The sequence below is a fragment of the Ranitomeya variabilis genome, chromosome 4, assembly GCF_051348905.1.
Source record: "Ranitomeya variabilis isolate aRanVar5 chromosome 4, aRanVar5.hap1, whole genome shotgun sequence".
Classification (NCBI taxonomy): Eukaryota; Metazoa; Chordata; class Amphibia; order Anura; family Dendrobatidae; genus Ranitomeya; species Ranitomeya variabilis.
In genome coordinates, this window is record NC_135235.1 from 652,043,250 (window position 1) to 652,065,891 (window position 22,642).

The window sequence follows — 22,642 nt, forward strand, 5'->3', positions numbered from 1 at the left end:
CAACTCTTCATTCAGTTCCGCCTACGTCTGCATGCGTCCTGCATACCCTATCTTTAATATTGGGTACGCAGGCCAAGCGGATGCCTCCACATGCGTTGTTTCAACGCTGCGCCGACTGCAATAAAATGCAACATGTTGCGTTCGACGCAGTTCAGCGCATCTTCAAAATGAGGCATGCCTGTGTACCCAATGTTAGATAGGGGACGCATGCAGACTTAGGCGGAGCTGAAGGAAGAGGCGCAGCAGTGGGCCGGGCTTAATGGAGGAAGAATGCTGCCGAACGCTGGTGTGAAACCTGCCTGAGACAGGTAAGCCACTTTTGAAACAGTGTTCACATGTACAAGCTCTTAGCCCCTTTGTGGCGGGGCCAATTTTTTAAAATCTGACCAGTGTCACTTTATATAGTAATAACTCTGGAATGCTTCAACATCCCATTGATTTTGAGATTAATTTTTTTTTCGTGTTATATTAGGCTTTATGATAATGGTAAACTTGAGTTGATATGTTTTGATTTATTTTGTAAAAAATCAGAAATTTTACAAATTTTAAAAAATATAAATTTTTAATGATTTTCCCTTTAAGGCCGGAGTCACACTAGAGAGGAATACGGACGAGTGCTATGCGAGAAAAAAAATCGCATAGCACTCGAACCAATGTTAATCTCCCATCACTTTTTTTTTCACGGCCGTATATGTGCGAGTGAAATTGCAGTATGCTGTGATTTGCACCGTATATCAGCCGAGACTCGCCAATGAAAGTCTATTTGTGCAAGAAAAACTCGCACCACACGGGCCTTCAGTGTGACTTGCGAGAAATACGCAACGGTGTCCTTTGAAAGGCCGACAATTCAGGTGCAGTGTACAGTAAAATCACACTGACAGGTTACAATAGAATAGACATATACACACAGTATAGGTGTATATAAAATCTAAAGAGATACACTACAGACCAAAAGTTAGGACACACCTCATTTAAAGATTTTTCTGTATTTCATGACTGAAAATTGTATATTCACACTGAAGGCATCAAAACTATGAATTAACACATGTGGAATTATATACTTAATTTCAATTTCACACTTTTTTGTTATGTCTTATATTCTAGGTTCTTCAAAGTAGCCACCTTTTTCTTTGACTGCTTTGCACACTCTTGGCATTCTCTTTATGAGCTGCAAGAGGTAGTCACTTGGAATGATTTTCACTTCACAGGTGTGCCCTGTCAGGTTTAATAAGTGGGATTTCTTGCCTTATAAATGGGTTTGGGACCATCAGTTGTGTTGTGCAGAAGTCTGGTGGATACACAGCTGATAGTCCTACTGAATAGACTGTTAGCTGCTTTTTTCCTGCCATAATACAAATTCTAAGTAAAGAAAAACGAGTGGCCATCATTACTTTAAGAAATGAAGATCAGTCAGTCCGAAAAATTGGGAAAACTGAAAGTGTCCCCAAGTGCAGTGGCAAAAACCACCAAGCGCTACTAAGAAACTGGCTCACATGAGGACCGCCCCAGGAAAGGAATACCAAGAGTCACCTCTGCTTCTGAGGATAAGTTTATCCGAGTCACCAGCCTCAGAAATCGCAGGTTAACAGCAGCTCAGATTAGAGACCAGGTCAATGCCACAAAGAGTTCTAGCAGCAGACACATCTCTACAACAACTGTTAGGGCTTGTTTCCATTTGCGAGAAACACATCCGTATCTCGCATGTGGAAACCAAGCTGTGGCGCCGGCACTTTGGAGCAAAGCGTGCAGCTCCATGTGTTCCTATGCGGCTGCATGCTCCGCTCTGGAGTGCCGGTGCTACAGCTTGGTTTCCACATGCGAGATACGGACGTGTTTCTCGCAAATGGAAACAAGCCCTTAAGAGGAGACTTTGTGCAGCAGGCCTTCATGGTAAAATAGCTGCTAGGAAACCACTGCTAAGGACAGGCAACAAGCAGAAGAGACTTGTTTGGGCTAAATAACGCAAGGAATGGACATTAGACCAGTGGAAACCTGTGCTTTGGTCAGATGAGTCCGAATTTTAGATCTTTGGTTCCAACCACCGTGTCTTTGTACACAGAAAAGGTGAACGGATGGACTCTAAATGCCTGGTTTCCACCGTGAAGCATGGAGGAGGAGGTGTGATGGTGTGGGGGGCTTTGCTGGTGACACTGTTGGGGATTTATTCAAAATTGAAGGCATACTGAACCAGCATGGCTACCACAGCATCTTGCAGCGACATGCTATACCATCCGGTTTGCTTTTAGTTGGACCATCATTTATTTTTCAACAGGACAATGACCCCAAACACACCTCCAGGCTGTGTAAGGGCTATTTGACCAAGAAGGAGAGTGATGGGGTGCTACGCCAGATGACCTGGCCACCACAGTCACCAGACCTGAACCCAATCGAGATGGTTTGGGGTGAGCTGGACCACAGAGTGAAGGCAAAAGGGCCAACAAGTGCTAAGCATCTCTGGGAACTCCTTCAAGATTGTTGGAAGACCATTCCCAGTGACTACCTCTTGAAGCTCATCAAGAGACTGCCAAGAGTGTGCAAAGCAGTCATCAAAGCAAAAGGTGGCTACTTTGAAAAACCTAGAATATAAGACATTTTCAGTTGCCTTACACTTTTATTAAGTATATAATTCCACATAGTTTTGATGCCTTCAGTGTGAATGTACAGTTTTCATAGTCATGAAAATACAGAAAAATCTTTAAATGAGGTGTGTCTAAACATTTGGTCTATACTGTCTGTGTGTGTGTATGTATGTGTGTGTATGTATGTGTGTGTGTGTGTGTGTATATGTATATGTGTATATATATAATATATCACACGGACAGCGGAATAGCTGATAGTTAATTTGTCGGCTTCTGTTAAATCATTGCAGAGGCTGACAGGATAGGAGACATGGTTTACATACAGTAAACCATTGCAGAACAGTTAGACTTATATAGGTCAGTGACTAATACGGTTAGTAGTGTGTGTGTGTGTGTGTGTGTGTGTAAAATTTGGGGCCTGTATGTATTTAATAATGTTTTCACTGAAAAAACTGGCGTGGGCCCCCGCACAATTTTCTGTGCCACAGAGGGAAAGCCAGTGACTGAGGACAGATATTATAGCCTAGAGAGGGACCATGGTTATTGCCACCCCAGAAAAGGTGCATCTGTAAGATGCGCCAATTCTGGCACTCAGCCTCTGTCTTCTCACTGCCCTGTAGCGGTGGCATATGGGGTAATAAGGGGTTAATTTCACCTTTGTATTGTAAGGTGACATTAGGCCAGCTTAGTAATGGAGAGATGTCTGATAGATGCCTCTCCATTACTAACCTGTGGGCTTGATGTTACTTGACAATAAAAAGGTGACATCAACCGCACAATTATGAACCCCTCTGCTACAGGGCAAGTGGGAGGAGCGAGGCTAAGTGCCAGAATTGGCACATCTATAAGATGCGCCATTTCTGCGACGGCTGAGAGCTGATGGTTTTTAGCCTGTGGGGCTGCCAATATCCATGGCCTCTTCACAGGCTATAAATATCAGCCTACAGCTGTCTGCCTAGCATTTGCTGGTTGGATTTTATGTCAATATTTTGTGTCCCCCTGTAAAATAGCCAGTAAAGGCTAAGCAAACAGCTGTGAGCTGATATTAATAGCCTGGGAACCTTTATGGTTATTGGCTCCTTTCCAGAATAGTAACATCAGCTGTCAGCTTTCCCACTGCTGGTTATGAAAATTATGCGGGAGCCCATGCAGGCTTTATTTTTTGAAAAATAAACATTTTGCATTTCACGCAGGTTTCTTAGTTGTTTTTTTTTACAGCATATGTAGGTTAATTATGTTAATGCTCCTACATGGGTGTGTGTGTGTCTTTAGTTAATATTAATGAGGGTATCTCGTGAAGAGTTTGAATAAGGAAATGCATCAAATTCCTTTATTTATTTTTATTTTTTTTAATATATCTTTATTTAGCGCTCACGATTTACAGAAACGCATCAAATCCGCATAAAAAAGTACAGAATTTCCACTGCGTTTTCTGCTAAGAGACGCACTAACCATGCAGACATTTCCTCAAGCAAATCTGCAACGTGCGCACATAGCCTTAACCATTATGCGTCCATATTCATTAATGAGCAGAACCACGTGACCGCTGAACACAGGAAGAGCTGCCCGGAGACCATCGGACATGCAGGGACCGTGCCAGGAGCAGGTGAGTATGTGACAGCCGCCGCTTCCCCGCCGACAATGACTCGAGTATAAGCCGAGAGGGACTCTTTCTGCCCCCCAAAATTTCGGCTTATACGCGAGTATATACGGTACAGCACTCTAGAAGGGTGTGTATAAGGCCATATAGGTGCTGGTGGTACTATATATGGGGAAAACCTGGTGACAGGTTCCCTTTAAGAAACCTATGGAACTAGGTTAAAATTAGCATTTTTTTGGATGGTGAAAAACTTGTAATTTAAATATTGATGGTGGCTGAACTGCAGGTGGTCTGTGTCGCTTCATAAGTTTAAGGCCGGGGTCACACTAGCGTAGAATACGGACGAGCGCTATGTGAGAAAGCATCGCATGGCACTCGGACCAGTGTTAATCTATGGGGCAGATCACATCTGTGATTATTTTTTCATGCCAAATCAGCATACGAGAACAATCGCAGCATATATACCTGACAGGGGCCCATACAGTCTATATCTACAATAATATATACCTGACAGGAGCCCATACATTCTGATATCATCACTAATATATATACCTGACAGGGCCCATACATTCTGATATCACTAATATATACCTGACAGGGCCCATACATTCTGATATCACTAATATATACCTGACAGGGCCCATACATTCTGATATTATCAGTAATATATATACCTGACAGGGCCCATACATTCTGATATCACTAATATATACCTGACAGGAGCCCATACATTCTGATATCACTAATATATACCTGACAGGAGCCCATACATTCTGATATCATCACTAATATATACCTGACAGGGCCCATACATTCTGATATTATCAGTAATGTATACCTGACGGGCCCATGCATTCTGATACCATCACTAATATATACCTGACATGGGCCCATACATTCTGATATCATCACTAATATATATACCTGACAGGGCCCATACATTCTGATATCACTAATATATACCTGACAGGAGCCCATACATTCTGATATCACTAATATATACCTGACAGGGCCCATACATTCTGATATTATCAGTAATATATACCTGACAGGGGCCCATGCATTCTGATACCATCACTAATATATACCTGACATGGGCCCATACATTCTGATATCATCACTAATATATATACCTGACAGGGCCCATACATTCTGATATCACTAATATATACCTGACAGGGCCCATACATTCTGATACCATCACTAATATATACCTGACATGGGCCCATACATTCTGATATCATCACTAATATATATACCTGACAGGGCCCATACATTCTGATATCACTAATATATACCTGACAGGGCCCATACATTCTGATATTATCAGTAATATATACCTGACAGGGGCCCATGCATTCTGATACCATCACTAATATATACCTGACATGGGCCCATACATTCTGATATCATCAGTAATATATACCTGACAGGGGCCCATGCATTCTGATACCATCACTAATATATACCTGACATGGGCCCATACATTCTGATATCATCACTAATATATACCTGACAGGAGCCCATACATTCTGATATCATCACTAATATACACCTGACATGGGCCCATACATTCTGATATCATCAGTAATATATACCTGACAGGGGCCCATGCATTCTGATACCATCACTAATATATACCTGACATGGGCCCATACATTCTGATATCATCACTAATATATATACCTGACAGGGCCCATACATTCTGATATCACTAATATATACCTGACAGGGCCCATACATTCTGATATTATCAGTAATATATGCCTGACGGGCCCATACATTCTGATATCATCAGTAATATATACCTGACAGGAGCCCACACATTCTGATATCATCACTACTGTAATATATACCTCACAGAGGCCCATACATTCTGATATTATCACTAATATATACCTGACAGGGGCCCACACATTCTGATATCATCAGTAATATATACCTGACAGGAGCCCATGCATTCTGATACCATCACTAATATATACCTGACAGGAGCCCATACATTCTGATATCATCACTAATATATACCTGACAGGAGCCCATACATTCTGATATCATCACTAATATATACCTGACAGGAGCCCATGCATTCTGATACCATCACTAATATATACCTGACAGGAGCCCACACATTCTGATATCATCACTACTGTAATATATACCTCACAGAGGCCCATACATTCTGATATTATCACTAATATACACCTGACAGGAGCCCACACATTCTGATACCGTCAATGATATATATATACCTGATAGGAGCCCATACATTCTGATATCATCACTTATATATACCTGACAGGAGACCGTACAGTCTACAGTAATATATACCTGACAGGAGCCCGTACAGTCTATATCTACAATAATATATGCCTGAAAGGAGTCTGTACAGTCTATATCTACAATAATATATACCAGGAAGGAGCCCATACACTCTAGCATCTTCAGTAGTGAGCCGGCTAGAGTGTATGGGCTGCAGTCAGGGAACCAGGAAGGAGCCCATACAGTCTATATCTACAATAATATATACCTGACAGGAGCCTGTACAGTCTATATCTACAATAATATATATCTGACAGGAGCCCGTACAGTCTATATCTACAATAATATATACCTGACAGGAGCACGTACAGTCTATATCTACAATAATATATACCTGACAGGAGCCCATACAGTCTATATCTACAATAATATATACCTGACAGGAGCCCATACAGTCTATATCTACAATAATATATACCTGACAGGAGCACGTACAGTCTATATCTACAATAATATATACCTGACAGGAGCCCATACAGTCTATATCTACAATAATATATACCTGACAGGAGCCCGTACAGTCAGTATCTACAATAATATATGCCAGAAAGGAGTCTGTACAGTCCATATCTACAATAATATATACCAGCAAGGAGCCCATAAAACTCTAGCATCTTCAGTAATGAGCCGGCTAGAGTGTATGGGCTGCAGTCAGGCACCTGGAAGGAGCCCATACACTCTAGCATCTTCAGTAGTGTTGAGCATTCCGATACTGCAAGTATCGGGTATCGGCCGATACTTGCTGTATCGGAATTCCGATACCGAGATCCGATATTTTTGTGGTATCGGGTATCGGTATCGAAACAACATTAATGTAAAAATGTGTAAAAGAAAGAATTAAAATAAAAAATATTGCTATACTCACCTCTCCGACGCAGCCTGCACCTTACCGAGGGAAGCGGCAGCGTTCTTTGTTTAAAATTCGCGCTTTTCTTTCCTTTACTGAAGTCCCGGCTTGTGATTGGTCGCGTGCCGACCATGTGGCCGGGACGCAACCAATCACAGCAAGCCGTGACGTAATTTCAGGTCCTTCAGGATTTTAAAATTACGTTCCGGCGTTGTGATTGGTTGCGTCGCAGTCACATGGGCAACGCAACCAATCACAGCAAGCCGTGACGTAATTTCAGGTCCTTAAGGATTTTAAAATTACGTCCCGGCTTTGTGATTGGTTGCGTCGCAGTCACATGGGAGACGCAACCAATCACAAGCCGTGACGTCACGGGAGGCTGGACACGCGCGCATTTTAAAATGGGCGCGTGTCCAGCCTCCCGTGACGTCCCGGCTTGTGATTGGTTGCGTCGCGGTCAACCAATCACAAGCCGGGAGGCTGGACACGCGCCCATTTTAAAATGCGCGCGTGTCCAGCCTCCCGTGACGTCCCGGCTTGTGATTGGTTGCGTCTCCCATGTGACTGCGACGCAACCAATCACAAAGCCGGGACGTAATTTTAAAATCCTGAAGGACCTGAAATTACGTCACGGCTTGCTGTGATTGGTTGCGTTGCCCATGTGACTGCGACGCAACCAATCACAACGCCGGAACGTAATTTTAAAATCCTGAAGGACCTGAAATTACGTCACGGCTTGCTGTGATTGGTTGCGTCCCGGCCACATGGTCGGCACGCGACCAATCACAAGCCGGGACTTCAGTAAAGGAAAGAAAAGCGCGAATTTTAAATAAAGAACGCTGCCGCTTCCCTCGGTAAGGTGCAGGCTGCGTCGGAGAGGTGAGTATAGCAATATTTTTTATTTTAATTCTTTCTTTTACACATTAATATGGTTCCCAGGGCCTGAAGGAGAGTTTCCTCTCCTTCAGACCCTGGGAACCATCAGGAATACCGTCCGATACATGAGTCCCATTGACTTGTATTGGTATCGGTATCGGATTGGATCCGATACTTTGCCGGTATCGGCCGATACTTTCCGATACCGATACTTTCAAGTATCGGACGGTATCGCTCAACACTAATCTTCAGTAGTGAGCCGGCTAGAGTGTATGGGCTGCAGTCAGGGAACCAGGAAGGAGCCCATACAGTCTATATCTACAATAATATATACCTGACAGGAGCCTGTACAGTCTATATCTACAATAATATATACCTGACAGGAGCCTGTACAGTCTATATCTACAATAATATATATCTGACAGGAGCCCGTACAGTCTGTATCTACAATAATATATACCTGACAGGAGCCCGTACAATCTATATCTACAATAATATATACCTGACAGGAGCCCATACAGTCTGTATCTACAATAATATATACCTGACAGGAGCCCGTACAATCTATATCTACAATAATATATACCTGACAGGAGCCCGTACAGTCTATATCTACAATAATATATACCTGACAGGAGCTCGTACAGTCTATATCTACAATAATATATACCTGACAGGAGTCCGTACAGTCTGTATCTACAATAATATATACCTGACAGGAGCCCGTACAGTCTGCATCTACAATAATATATACCTGACAGGAGCCCGTACAGTCTATATCTACAATAATATATACCTGACAGGAGCCTGTACAGTCTGTATCTACAATAATATATACCTGACAGGAGCCCATACAGTCTATATCTACAATAATATATACCTGACAGGAGCCTGTACAGTCTGTATCTACAATAATATATACCTGACAGGAGCCCGTACAGTCTATATCTACAATAATATATACCTGACAGGAGCCCGTACAGTCTATATCTACAATAATATATACCTGACAGGAGCCCGTACAGTCTGTATCTACAATAATATATACCTGACAGGAGCCCATACAGTCTGTATCTACAATAATATATACCTGACAGGAGCCCGTACAGTCTGTATCTACAATAATATATACCTGACAGGAGCCCGTACAGTCTGTATCTACAATAATATATACCTGACAGGAGCCTGTACAGTCTATATCTACAATTATATATGCCTGACAGGAGCCCGTACAGTCTGTATCTACAATAATATATACCTGACAGGAGCCCGTACAGTCTGTATCTACAATAATATATACCTGACAGGAGTCCGTACAGTCTGTATCTACAATAATATATACCTGACAGGAGCCCGTACAGTCTGTATCTACAATAATATATACCTGACAGGAGTCCGTACAGTCTGTATCTACAATAATATATACCTGACAGGAGCCCGTACAGTCTGTATCTACAATAATATATACCTGACAGGAGCCCGTACAGTCTGTATCTACAATAATATATACCTGACAGGAGTCCGTACAGTCTGTATCTACAATAATATATACCTGACAGGAGCCCATACAGTCTATATCTACAATAATATATACCTGACAGGAGCCCGTACAGTCTGTATCTACAATAATATATACCTGACAGGAGTCCGTACAGTCTATATCTACAATAATATATACCTGACAGGAGTCCGTACAGTCTGTATCTACAATAATATATACCAGGAAGGAGCCCATACACTCTAGCATCTTCAGTAATGAGCCGGCTAGAGTGTATGGGCTGCAGTCAGGACCTGGAAGGAGCCCATACACTCTAGGCTCAACCCTACCTCCACCTGCAGAGCCGCACACCACATATATGGCTGTTCTGTGCGCACAGGACCTGGGATGAGGTCACAGGAGGGGAGGAGTCAGGGGTCACATGATCAGGGGCCTCAGTATATACAGGACTGTGCTGGTTGTCCTGGTGCTGGAGGAGCGGAGTCCAGGCAGCACATAGGGAGCTCCCGGGGGCACGTTCCCGTACAGCCGACCACTTGCTCAGGAGACTTCAGAGCATTTACAGAGAGATGAACCAGCGCTCCATAATCACAAGCATTTGCCTCAAAACTTCTTCATTGTGAGGTTTTTCAGACCCTCATTCCTGAATATTCTTTCTTGTGGTCGCAATGTTTCAGCTCACAGACCCTTCCTCAGGCTTAATATAGACAGAAAACCAGTATAATATGAGAAAGTATAACAAGGGGCTCAGCAATCAGAAACCTGTATTACAGAGAACATTTATAGCGTGAGGTAAGGGGGAGACAGAATCTACAGTAAAAGCAGCTGTGGTTTATATAAGGAAGTAGCCAAGGAACCCCCAGCATGTAAATGCAGCTTGATATTATTATTATTATTATTATTATTATTATTTATCAGCCTTCGGCTCGATCTTGGGCCATGGCGACAGATAATGTGTGCAAACTGTAAAGTGCTGTGGAATATGTTAGCGCTATATAAAAATAAAAGATTATTATCATGGATGAACGATCTGAAGGAAAATGGATCTTATGCAAACCTAGATAGGCCCACCAGGGTCTTCTCCGCCATTATTTTATATCAAACCATCGGATTGCTGATCTTTCTCTTTTTCTTATTCTTTCAAATCTTCTCACCATGATGTCCTTCTCCAGTGATTGCTTTCTTCGTATGATGTGTCCAAAGTTAGTAAGTCATAGCTTGGTGATCCCTGACTCTTTGACATGTCTGGTTTGATGTGTTTCAAGATTTATTTCTTTGTTCTTCTTGCCATCTATAATACTGATAACATTCATCTCCAGCACCATATTTCTAAGGCGTCGATTCTTCTCCTATCTTGTTTCTTTATCTTCCAGATTTTCCATTCGTATGTTACCATAGAAAAGACCAAACTACAGCTCTGGTAAAAAGTGAAGAGACCCCAGCAAAATTTTCAGTTTGTCTGATTTTTCTCTTTATAGGTATATTTTTGAGTAAAATGTAAATTGTTCTTTTATTCTATAAACTAATGACAACATGTCTCTGAAGTTCCAAGCAATAAATTTTGTATTTATTTTCTGAAAATGAGAAATGGTCAAAATAACAAAAAAATGCATTGCTGCAGACCTTAAATAATGCAAAAAAAAAAATCAAGTTCATAATCATTTAGAAACAACAATACTAATGTTTTAACTCAGGAAGAGTTCGGAAATCAATATTTTGTGGACTAGCCATGATTTTTAATCACAGCGTTCATGGGTCTTGGCATGCTTCTATTGATGAGCGAGTGTACTCGTTACTTGAGATTTCCCGAGCACACTCGAGTGACCTCCGAGTATTTATGACTGCTCAGAGATTTAGTTTTCATCACGGCAGCTGAATGATTTACAGCTACTAGCCTGCTTGATTACATGTGGGGATTCCCTAGCAACCAGGCAACCCCCACATGTACTCAGCCTGGCTAATAGCTGTAAATCATTCAGCTGCCATGATGAAAATTAGATCTCCGAGCAGTTATAAATACTCGGAGGTCACCCGAGCGTGCTCGGGAAAACCCGAGCAATGAGTACACTCACTCATCACTAATGCTTTCCACCAGTCTTTCACACTGTTTTTGGTGACCTTATGCCACTCCTGGTACAAAAATGTAAGCCGCTCTTCTTTGTTTGATGGCTTGTGACTATCCATCTTACTCTTGATTACATTCCAGAGGTTTTCAATGGGGTTCAGGTCTGGAGATTGGGCTGGCCATGACAGGGATTTGATGTGGTGGTCCTTCATTCACATCTTGATTGACCTAGCTGTGTGGCATGGTGCATTGTCCTGCTGGAAAAAATAGTCCTCAAAGTTGGGGAAAATTGCCTGAGCAGAAGGAATCAACTGTTTTTCCAGGATAACCTAGTATGCGGCTTGATTCATACATCCTTCGCAAAGAACAACCTGCCCAATTCCTGGCTTGCTGAAGCATCCCCAGATCATCACCGATCCTCCACCAAATTTCACCATGGGTACAAGACACTGTGGTTTGTACCCTCTCCAGGTCTCCGTCTAACCATTAGACAACCAGGTGTTGATCTGTGGAGTCGCGTCCTGAGCGATGTGACATTAAACCTACCCATAATAAGCTCTGTGGGATTTGCCCACGGTTGCAGTATGGAATCGCTTTGTGCCCTGTCTTTTCAAGTGGCCAACCTGACTTAGATGATGCAAAATTTCTCTGTGGATCAGAGGACCTTGGCAGCATCTCACCAGCAGGTCCAAAGAGATTTGGCTGAAACAGTTAAATCTATAAGGACTGTGTCTCGGTCAGTTGACAGTAAAAAATGCTAGTGTATCTGATGTTTCCTTACCCTCCTAGGAACCCTCTGTCAAACTCCTTGACACCTTTTCTGGGGAAAAAGGAAAATTTCTGGTATTTATGGAAGGTTGTAAAATATTGTTTTCCCTCCGTTCTCGGTCTTCAGGTGATGAGAGTCAAAGGGTGGGGATAGTGTTGTGAATTCCGTTCTCGAACTCCCTCCTGTGGTCATGAATGGTACTTCGGCGAGTTCTGTCCGTGGACTCCCTCTGGTGGCTGTGAGTGGAACTGCTGGTTCTTGAGGTTGCTTCCTCAGCTGCCCTCGTTTGCGGCTAGGCTGGCTTCTCTATTTAACTCCACTCAGATCGTTACTTAATGCCAGCTGTCAATGTATCAGTACTGGTTCAGATCTCTCTCGGATCTTTCTGATGACCTGTCTACTCCAGCAGAAGCTAAGTCCCTGCTAGTTCATTTGTTGTTCATTGTGTACTGAATATATTTGTTAGTACTTGCTAAGTTCTAGTCCAGCTTGCTAACATGATATTGCCTTGCTAGCTGGAAGCTCTGGGGTGCAGAGTGGCACCTCCGCACCGTGAGTCGGTGCGGGGGTCTTTTTGCACACTCTGCGTGGCTTTTTGTAGTTTTTTGTGCTGACCGCATAGATCCCTTTCCTATCCTCTGTCTATTTAGCGAAGACTGGCCTCCTTTGCTGAAACCTGTTTCATTCCTGTGTTTGTGACTTTCCTCTTAACTCACAGTCAATATTTGTGGGGGCTGCCTTTACCTTTGGGGAATTTCTCTGAGGCAAGGTAAGGCTTTATTTCCTATCTTTAGGGGTAGTTAGCTCTTAGGCTGTGAAGAGGCGTCTAGGGAGAGTTAGGTACGCTCCACGGCTATTTCTAGTGTGTGATAGGATTAGAATTTGCGGTCAGCAGAGATCCCACTTCCCAGAGCTTGTCCTGTCGTCTAGTTTAACCATCAGGTCATTCCAGGTGCTCCTAACCACCAGGTCCATAACAGTACAGCTGGCCAACAAAGTGCATCTCAATAGAGGGATAAGAGAAGTTCTGAGACCATTTTTTTTTCTCTGCAGTGTGTTTTGTCTTTCTTTTCCCCTTAACCTCTGGGTGGTTCAGGACTCAGGTGTAGATATGGACATTCAAGGTCTGTCCTCTTGTGTTGATCAACTCACTGCAAGGGTACAAAGCATTCAAGATTATGTAGTTCAGAATCCGATGTTAGAGCCTAGAATTCCAATTCCTGATTTGTTTTCTGGGGATAGATCTAAATTTCTGAATTTCAAAAATAATTGTAGACTGTTTCTTGCTTTGAAACCCCGCTCCTCTGGTGACCCCATTCAGCAAGTAAAAATCATTATTTCTTTGTTACGTGGCGACCCTCAAGACTGGGCATTCTCCCTTGCGCCAGGAGATCCTGCATTGCTTAATGTAGATGCGTTTTTTTCTGGCACTTGGATTGCTTTATGACGAACCTAACTCTGTGGATCAGGCAGAGAAGATCTTGCTGGCTTTGTGTCAGGGTCAGGATGAGGCGGAGGTATATTGCCAGAAGTTTAGAAAGTGGTCTGTGCTTACTCAATGGAATGAGTGTGCCCTTGCAGCAATTTTCAGAAAGGGTCTTTCTGAGGCCCTTAAGGATGTTATGGTGGGGTTCCCCACGCCTGCTGGTCTGAATGAATCAATGTCCTTGGCCATTCAAATCGATCGGCGCTTGCGTGAGCGCAAGGTTGTTCCCTATTTGGCGGTATCCTCTGAGCAGAGGCCTGAGCCTATGCAATGTGATAGGACTTTGACCAGAGCTGAACGGCAAGAACACAGACTTCAGAATGGGCTGTGTTTTTACTGTGGTGACTGTGGTGACTCCACTCATGCTATCTCTGATTGTCCTAAGCGGTTCGCTAGGTCTGTCACCATTGGTACGGTACAGCCTAAATTTCTTTTGTCCGTTACTCTGATTTGCTCTTTGTCGTCCTACTCTGTTATGGCATTTGTGGATTCAGGCGCTGCCCTGAATTTGATGGACTTGGAGTTTGCCAGGCGCTGTGGTTTTTTCTTGGAGCCCTTGCAGTATCCTATTCCATTAAGGGGAATTGATGCTACACCTTTGGCCAAGAATAAACCTCAGTACTGGACTCAGTTGACCATGTGCATGGCTCCTGCACATCAGGAGGATATTCGCTTTTTGGTGTTGCATAATTTGCATGATGTGGTCGTGTTGGGTTTGCCATGGCTACAGGTCCATAATCCAGTATTGGATTGGAAATCAATGTCTGTGTCCAGTTGGGGTTGTCAAGAAGTACATGGTGATGTTCCGTTGTTGTCAATTTCTTCTTCTACTCCTTCTGAAGTCCCTGAGTTTTTGTCGGATTACCAAGATGTATTTGATGAGCCCAAATCCAGTGCCCTACCTCCTCATAGGGATTGTGATTGTGCTATTAATTTGATTCCTGGTAGTAAATTTCCTAAGGGACGACTTTTCAATTTATCTGTGCCGGAACACGCCGCTATGCGGAGTTATATAAAGGAGTCCTTGGAGAAAGGGCATATTCGCCCGTCGTCGTCACCTTTGGGAGCAGGGTTCTTTTTTGTGGCCAAGAAGGATGGTTCTCTGAGACCTTGTATAGATTACCGCCTTTTCAATAAAATCACGGTCAAATTTCAGTACCCTTTGCCTCTACTGTCTGATTTGTTTGCTCGGATTAAGGGGGCTAGTTGGTTCACCAAGATAGATCTTCGAGGGGCGTATAATCTTGTGCGTATTAAACAGGGCGATGAATGGAAAACAGCATTTAATACGCCCGAGGGCCATTTTGAGTACCTGGTGATGCCATTCGGGCTTTCTAATGCTCCATCTGTGTTTCAGTCCTTTATGCATGACATCTTCCGAAAGTATTTGGATAGATTCATGATTGTATATTTGGATGATATTTTGGTCTTTTCGGATGATTGGGAGTCTCATGTGAAGCAGGTCAGAATGGTGTTCCAGGTCCTTCGTGCTAATTCTTTGTTTGTGAAGGGGTCTAAATGTCTCTTCGGAGTTCAGAAGGTTTCCTTTTTGGGCTTCATTTTTTCCCCTTCTACTATCGAGATGGATCCTGTTAAAGTTCAGGCCATTTATGATTGGACTCAGCCTACATCTGTGAAGAGCCTTCAGAAATTTCTGGGCTTTGCTAATTTTTACCGTCGCTTCATCGCTAATTTTTCTAGTGTTGTTAAACCGTTGACTGATTTGACCAACAAAGGTGCTGATGTGGTTAATTGGTCCTCTGCGGCCGTTGAGGCTTTTCGGGAGTTGAAACGTCGTTTCTCTTCGGCCCCTGTGTTGTGTCAGCCAGATGTTTTGCTCCCTTTTCAGGTCGAGGTTGATGCTTCTGAGATTGGAGCAGGGGCTGTTTTGTCTCAAAGAAGTTCTGATGGCTCTGTGATGGCCTTCCTTGTCACGGGATGTGCGTTCTTTTGTGCAGTCCTGTGGGACTTGTGCTCGGGCCAAGCCCTGCTGTTCTCGTGCCAGTGGGTTACTTTTGCTCTTGCCAGTCCCGAAAAGGCCTTGGACGCATGTTTCCATGGATTTTATTTCAGATCTCCCTGTCTCTCAAAGGATGTCGGTCATCTGGGTGGTTTGTGATCGCTTCTCTAAGATGGTCAATTTGGTACCCTTGCCTAAATTACCTTCCTCCTCTGATTTGGTTCCACTATTTTTCCAGCATGTGGCTCGTTTGCATGGCATTCCGGAGAACATCGTGTCGGACAGAGGTTCCCAGTTTGTTTCAAGGTTTTGGCGGTCCTTTTGTGCTAAGATGGGCATTGATTTGTCTTTTTCTTCGGCTTTCCATCCTCAGACAAATGGCCAAACTGAACGAACTAATCAGACTTTGGAGACCTATCTGAGATGCTTTGTTTCTGCTGATCAGGATGATTGGGTGACCTTCTTGCCATTGGCTGAGTTCGCCCTTAATAATCGGGCCAGTTCGGCTACTTTGGTTTCGCCTTTTTTTGTAATTCTGGTTTTCATCCTCGTTTTTCTTCAGGGCAGGTTGAGCCTTCGGACTGTCCTGGTGTAGATTCTGTGGTGGACAGGTTGCAGCAAATTTGGACTCATGTAGTGGACAATTTGACATTGTCCCAGGAGAAGGCTCAACGTTTCGCCAACCGCCGTCGTTGTGTTGGTCCCCGACTTCGTGTTGGGGATTTCGTTTGGTTGTCATCTCGTTATGTCCCTATGAAGGTTTCTTCTCCTAAGTTTAAACCTCGTTTCATTGGTCCTTATAAGATTTCTGAAATTCTCAATCCTGTGTCGTTTCGTTTGGCCCTTCCAGCTTCTTTTGCCATCCATAATGTGTTCCATAGGTCGTTGTTGCGGAGATATGTGGCGCCTATGGTTCCCTCCGTTGACCCTCCTGCTCCGGTGTTGGTCGAGGGGGAGTTGGAGTATGTGGTGGAGAAGATTTTAGATTCTCGTATTTCGAGACGGAAACTTCAGTACCTGGTCAAATGGAAGGGCTATGGTCAGGAGGATAATTCCTGGGTTGTTGCCTCCGATGTCCATGCTGCCGATTTGGTTCGTGCCTTTCATTTGGCTCGTCCTGATCGGCCTGGGGGCTCTGGTGAGGGTCCGGTGACCCCTCCTCAAGGGGGGGTACTGTTGTGAATTCCGTTCTCGAACTCCCTCCTGTGGTCATGAATGGTACTTCGGCGAGTTCTGTCCGTGGACTCCCTCTGGTGGCTGTGAGTGGAACTGCTGGTTCTTGAGGTTGCTTCCTCAGCTGCCCTCGTTTGCGGCTAGGCTGGCTTCTCTATTTAACTCCACTCAGATCGTTACTTCATGCCAGCTGTCAATGTATCAGTACTGGTTCAGATCTCTCTCGGATCTTTCTGATGACCTGTCTACTCCAGCAGAAGCTAAGTCCCTGCTAGTTCATTTGTTGTTCATTGTGTACTGAATATATTTCTTAGTACTTGCTAAGTTCTAGTCCAGCTTGCTAACATGATATTGCCTTGCTAGCTGGAAGCTCTGGGGTGCAGAGTGGCACCGCCACACCGTGAGTCGGTGCGGGGGTCTTTTTGCACACTCTGCGTGGCTTTTTGTAGTTTTTTGTGCTGACCGCATAGATCCCTTTCCTATCCTCTGTCTATTTAGCGAAGACTGGCCTCCTTTGCTGAAACCTGTTTCATTCCTGTGTTTGTGACTTTCCTCTTAACTCACAGTCAATATTTGTGGGGGGCTGCCTTTACCTTTGGGGAATTTCTCTGAGGCAAGGTAAGGCTTTATTTCCTATCTTTAGGGGTAGTTAGCTCTTAGGCTGTGAAGAGGCGTCTAGGGAGAGTTAGGTACGCTCCACGGCTATTTCTAGTGTGTGTGATAGGATTAGAATTTGCGGTCAGCAGAGATCCCACTTCCCAGAGCTTGTCCTGTCATCTAGTTTAACCATCAGGTCATTCCAGGTGCTCCTAACCACCAGGTCCATAACAGGATAGTCATATCTCTACTTCAGGAGGGTCCGCAGGCTTGGGCTTTCTTCCTACCCCCCACCACCCCTGAGAGAATGTCTGTAGATCAGTTCTCTGAAGCACTGGGGCTGATTTATGATGAACCTGATCGTATGAGGTTGGCTGGTGAGGTTGTTTCTGGTGTTGGGACTCCCATATCAAAGTTAACAGGTAATTTGCTAGGTCTTCCTCTCATTAGGTAAGCTGGAGTGCAGTTTGTGGAATTTACCGGGATATGATTGTACATATCTACCAAGTCCGGCAACTTTTCTGGCCACAGGTTTCTCTCTTCCAGGGGCAAAGTCTTCAGTAAGTCGATTACCAACTGATTCATCTTCTCACACATACCGTTTGTCTGTGGATGGTACGGTGTTGTCCTGATCTTTTTACATCCGTACAGGTGACAGAACTCCTGGAATATTTCTTGATCAGTGATACCTTTTCAGGGTAACCATGTGGTCGACAAAAGTGGTGTTGGAATGCCTTGGCTGCCGTCTTCGCTGTCTGGTCCTTGACAGGCACGACTACCAGGAATCTGGAGTAATGGTCCACTATGGTCAAAGAATAGACATAACCTGACCGGCTTGGGGTTAGCTTCACATGATCCAAAGCAACCAATTCAAGTGGCTGTTTGGTGACTATGGGCTGTAGGGGTGCCCTCTGGCTGTCACAGTCCTTTTCTGCGCAGGTTGCATGCGCCACACTCTCGGCACCACTTTTCAATGGCTCTTCTCAAGCCAATCCAATAGAACCTCCCACGAAGTAGGACCTCTAACTTCTTCCATCCGAAGTGTCCTGCTCCATCATGGTACGCTTCCAAGACCATCTTGTCTCAGGACTACCACCTGCCAGATCAGCTTGTGAGTACGTGGGTCAATATTCCTCTGACACAGCTTACTGTCGTAGATAAACAATTTGCCCTTCTCCTTCCACAACTGTTGAGTCTCTTGTGGAGCATCTGGACCAGGGTGTGAATCAGCTTGGGTCAACAGCTCTTTTACTAGACAGACTGCTGGGTCGCTATCCTGCATTTCTGCCCATCCATGGTGGGGCAATGGGTTCAGCTTGGCTTCTCGCGTATTATTGCGCTTGTTCTTCACATGATGGAAGTACTGAGTCACCTCGGGACAGTGGAAGGCCGGTAGCTCAATCTCTTCGAGTGCTTCTGGATCTTCTCCCATCTCTAGTAAATGGGGCATCCTGGACAGCGCATCGGCATTTGCGTTCTTGTGCCCCGCACGGTACTTGATGGTGAACTCATAATTGGACAACCGGGCCATCCATCGCTGCTCCAATGCACCTAGTTTTGCCATCTCCAGGTGGGTCAGCGGATTGTTGTCCGAGAAAACGGTGAATTTTGCTGAGGCCAGGTATTGTTTGAACTGCTCTGTTACCGCCCAGACTATGGCGAGGAACTACAGCTTGAAGGAACTTTAGTTTTCGGGGTTCCTTTCATTGGGACGAAGTTTCCTGCTGGGGTGGGCAATTACTCTTTACTTGCCTTTCTGTACCTGGGACAGCACTGCTCCCAATCCCACGTTCCTGGCGTCTGTGTAGATCACAAACTGTTGGTCATAGTCAGGGTAGGCCAGTACTTTATCTCCCGTGAGAGCCCACTTCAACCGAGTGAAGGATCCTTCCAGCCTGTCATTCCACTCAAACGGAGGACCCTTGTTCTTGGCCTTTTTAGATTGGCACACTAACAGGTTTTGCAGGGGTGTGGCTACCTTAGTGAAGTCCTTAATGAACCTTCGGTAGTAGCCTACTAACCCGAGGAACTGCCATACTTCATGGATGTTGCTGGGTTTCGGCCAGTCCCTGATCACGGTGACCTTGTCAGGGTCTGGTGCCACTCCTTCGCTTACCACACGGCCCAGGTACTGAAGTTTGGGCTTTAACAGGTGCCACTTGGACGGCTTTACCTTCAGGCCAAAGTTAGACACAGCTTCAAACACCTCAGCCAGGTGCTTCAGGTGGTCTTCATAAGTCTTGGAGAAGACGATGACCTCATCAAGGTACAACAGGACGGTTTCAAAATTCTTGTCTTGTGCCCGAGTCAGCACTCCATCATCCTCTGAAACATCCCTGAGGCATTGCAAAGTACGAATGGCATGTAGTTGAATTCCGAGAGGCCCATCGGTTTCGTGAAAGCGGTCTTTTCTTTATCCGCCTCTGCCACGGGAACCTGCCAATACCCACTAGTCAGATCTAAGATGGAGAAATAGCAGATTTTAAAGCAGCAAATGACTCTTCAATTCTGGGCAACGGGAAGGCATCCTTGTGTCTAATTCGGTTTATCTGCCTGTAGTCAACACACATCCTCCATTGTACCATCCTTCTTTCTAATAAGGACTAATAGAGCTGCCCAGCGGCTACAACTGTCTCTGATTACCCCAGCCTCCTTCATCTCTTGTAACATACTTCTGGCACATTGGTAGTGAGCTGGAGGTATAGGCCAGAACCTCTGTTTAACCCCTTCACCCCCAAGGGTGGTTTGCACGTTATGGACCGGGCCAATTTTTACAATTCTGACCACTGTCCCTTTATGAGGTTATAACTCTGGAACGCTTCAACGGATCCCGGTGATTCTGACATGGTTTTCTCATGACATATTGTACTTCATGATAGTTGTAAAATTTCTTTGATATTACATGCGTTTATTTGTAAAAAAAAACGGAAATTTGGCGAAAATTTTAAAAATTTTGCAATTTTCCAACTTTGAATTTTTATGCAATTAAATCACAGTGATATGTCACACAAAATACTTAATAAGTAACATTTCCCACATGTCTACTTTACATCAGCACAATTTTGGACCAACATTTTTTTTTGTTAGGGAGTTATAAGGGTTAAAAGTTGACCATCAATTTCTCATTTTCACAACACCATTTTTTTTTAGGGACCACATCTCATTTGAAGTCATTTTGAGGGGTCTATATGATAGAAAATACCCAAGTGTGACACCATTCTAAAAACTGCACCCCTCAAGGTGCTCAAAACCACATTCAAGAAGTTTATTAACCCTTAAGGTGTTTCACAGGAATTTTTGGAATGTTTAAATAAAAATGAGCATTTAACTTTTTTTTCACACAAAATTTACTTCAGCTCCAATTTGTTTTATTTTACCAAGGGTAACAGGAGAAAATGGACCCCAAAAGATGTTGTACAATTTGTCCTGAGTACGCCGATACCCCATATGTGGGTGTAAACCACTGTTTGGGCGCATGACAGAGCTCGGAAGCGAAGGAGCGCCATTTGACTTTTCAATGCAAAATTGACAGGAATTGAGGTGGGATGCCATGTTGCGTTTGGAGAGCCCCTGATATGCCTAATCATTGAAACCCCCCACAAGTGACACCATTTTGGAAAGTAGACCCCCTAAGGAGCTTATCTAGAGGTGTGGTGAGCACTTTGACTCACCAAGTGCTTCACAGAAGTTTATAATGCAGAACCATAAAAATAAAAAATCATATTTTTTCACAAAAATGATCTTTTCGCCCCCAATTTTTTATTTTCCCAAGGGTAAGAGAAGAAATTGGACCCCAAAAGTTGTTGTACAATTTGTCCTGAGTACGCTGATATCCCATATGTGGGGGTAAACCACTGTTTGGGCGCATGGCAGAGCTCGGAAGGGAAGGAGCGCCGTTTGACTTTTCAATGCAAAATTGACAGGAATTGAGGTGGGATGCCATGTTGCGTTTGGAGAGCCACTAATGTGCCTAAACATTGAAACCCCCCACAAGTGACACCATTTTGGAAAGTAGACCCCCCCTAAGGAACTTATCTAGAGGTGTAGTGAGCACTTTGACCCACCAACTGCTTCACAGAAGTTTATAATGCAGAGCCGTAAAAATTAAACAAACATTTTTTTCCCACAAAAATTATTTTTTAACCCCCAGTTTTGTATTTTCCCGAGGGTAACAGGAGAAATTGGACCCCAAAAGTTGTTTTCCAATTTGTCCTGAGTACGCTGATACCCCATATGTGGGGGGGAACCACTGTTTGGGCGCATGGGAGGGCTCGGAAGGGATGGAGCGCCATTTTGAATGCAGACTTAGATGGAATGGTCTGCAGGTGTCACATTGCGTTTGCAGAGCCCTAATGTACCTAAACAGTAAAAAAAAAAACACAAGTGACACCATTTTGGAAAGTAGACCCCCTAAGGAACTCATCTAGATGTGTTGTGAGAGCTTTGAACCCTCACGTGTTTCACTACAGTTTATAACGCATAGCCGTGAAAATAAAAAATAAAAAATTTCCCCCCAAAATTATTTTTTAGCCCCCAGTTTTGTATTTTCCCAAGGGTAACAGGAGAAATTGGACCCCAAAAGTTGTTGTCCAATTTGTCTTGAGTACGCTGATACCCCATATGTGGAGGGAAACCACCGTTTGGGCGCATGGGAGGCCTCGGAAGGGAAGGAACGCCATTTGGAATGCAGACTTAGATGGAATGGTCTGCAGGCATCACATTGCGTTTGCAGAGGCCCTAATGTGCCTAAACAGTAGAAACCCCCCACAAGTGACACCATTTTGGAAAGTAGACCCCCTAAGGAACTCATCTAGATGTGTTGTGAGAGCTTTGAACCCCCAAGTGTTTCACTACAGTTTATAACGCAGAG

The 22,642-nt window shown here is 44.0% G+C and overlaps 1 protein-coding gene across 2 annotated transcripts in view; it reads right to left on the reverse strand.

The window, feature by feature from the left end:
- Nucleotides 1–22,642, reverse strand: part of LOC143766192 (uncharacterized) — a 161,593-nt gene that overhangs the window by 32,708 nt on the left and 106,243 nt on the right. Inside the window, exon 1 of one of the 2 annotated variants that reach the window (XM_077253670.1) lies at nt 10,052–10,098. The exons of the other annotated variant lie outside the window; for it this stretch is intronic. The gene's annotated coding sequence lies outside the window, so the exon portion shown is untranslated. Of the gene's footprint in view, nt 1–10,051; nt 10,099–22,642 lie in introns of those variants that run through there. 2 annotated transcript variants of the gene reach the window in all.